We start from the raw sequence: 1855 nt of genomic DNA, 5'->3' as shown, positions 1-1855 counted from the left end.
ACACACCGCTACCACTCTCTGAGTAAAGAAGTTCCCCCTCATGTTACCCCTAAACTTCTGTCCCTTAATTCTGAAGTCATGTCCTCTTGTTTGAATCTTCCCTATTCTCAAAGGGAAAAGCTTGTCCACATCAACTCTGTCTATCCCTCTCATCATTTTAAAGACCTCTATCAAGTCCCCCCTTAACCTTCTGCGCTCCAGAGAATAAAGACCTAACTTATTCAACCTTTCTCTGTAACTTAGTTGTTGAAACCCAGTTCTCCCCTAACTTAGTTGTACGTTCTCCCCGTGACCTGCGTGGGTTTTCTCCGGGTGCTCCGGTTTCCTCCCACACTCCAAAGACGTGCAGGTTTGTAGGTTAAATGGCTTGGTGTAAATGTAAATTGTCCCTCGTGTGTGTAGGGTAGTGTTAGTGTGCGGGGATCGCAGAACTAAACTAAATTTAAAGACGCGCTCAGCGGGCCAGAGTCCTGAACAGCATCACAGTGAGTTATGGATCGCAAACAAGGACCCGCAAATATAAATTTCCCTTTCAGATGACTTGCGCTCCCTGAACAGTGATTTAACACAAGTGTAGTTATAACTGGTCTCACTCACAGGACGTTACACAAACAGTTCATCTGTCTTTGTTCAGAAGTTTAGTTTAGTTTAGAGATACAATGTGGAAACAGGCCCTTCAGCCCATCGAATCCATGCCGACCAGCGATCCCCGCACACTAACACTATCCTACACACACTGGGGACAATTTACAATCTTTATCTGAATGGTGGCCGATTAGGAAAGGGGGAGATGCAACGAGACCTGGGTGTCATGGTGCACCAGTCATTAAAAGTAGGCATGCAGGAGCAGCAGGCAGTGAAGAAGGTGAATGGTATGTTAGCATTCATAGCAAAAGGATTTGAGTATAGGAGCAGCGAGGTTCTACTGCAGTTGTACAGGGTCTTGGTGAGACCACACCTGGAGTATTGCGTACAGTTTTGGTCTCCTAATCTGAGGAAATACATTCTTGCCATAGAGGGAGTGCAGAGAAGGTTCACCAGACTGATTCCTGGGATGTCAGGACTTTCATATGAAGAAAGACTGGATAGACTCGGCTTGTACTCGCTAGAATTTAGAAAATTGAGGGGGGATCTTAAAGAAACTTACAAAATTCTTAAGGGGTTGAACAAGCTAGATGCAGGAAGATTGTTCCTGATGTTGGGGAAGTCCAGGACAAGGGGTCACAGTTTAAGGATAAGGGGAAATCTTTTAGGACCGAGATGAGGAAAGCTTTTTTCACACAGAGTGGTGAATCTCTGGAATTCTCTGCCGCAGAAGGTAGTTGAGGCCAGTTCATTGGCTATATTTAAGAGGGAGTTAGATATGGCCCTTGTGGCTAAAGGGATCAGGGGGTATGGAGAGAAGGCAGGTACAGGATACCGAGTTGGATGATCAGCCATGATCATATTGAATGGCGGTGCAGGCTCGAAGGGCCGAATGGCCTCTACTCCTGCACCTATTGTCTATGATTCTATGTTTCTATGTTTACCAAAGCCTATTAACTTATAAATGTGTATGTCTTTATAAACCGGAGCACCCGGAGAAAATCATCGCAGGTCACAGGGAGAACGTGCAAACTCCGTACAGACAGCACCCGTAGTCAGGATGGAACCCGGGTCTCTGGAGCGGTGAGGCAGCAGCTCTACGCACTGCACCACCGGGCCACCCACAATGTTGTTTATTTTTTAATTAACTCCTTTAATATCAGACACTTGACTCTGGTCGTTTAGAATGGAACCGCGGCTGCCCGATACATCACGTACTTTTTCCCCTTTGAAACTATAAACCAGTTCTCACTTCCAAAATCAGCAGGTC

The sequence above is a fragment of the Amblyraja radiata genome, chromosome 21 (genome assembly GCF_010909765.2).
Source record: "Amblyraja radiata isolate CabotCenter1 chromosome 21, sAmbRad1.1.pri, whole genome shotgun sequence".
NCBI lineage: Eukaryota > Metazoa > Chordata > Chondrichthyes > Rajiformes > Rajidae > Amblyraja > Amblyraja radiata.
The sequence above is the reverse complement of the archived record's forward strand: the minus strand, read 5'-3'. Positions refer to the sequence as shown.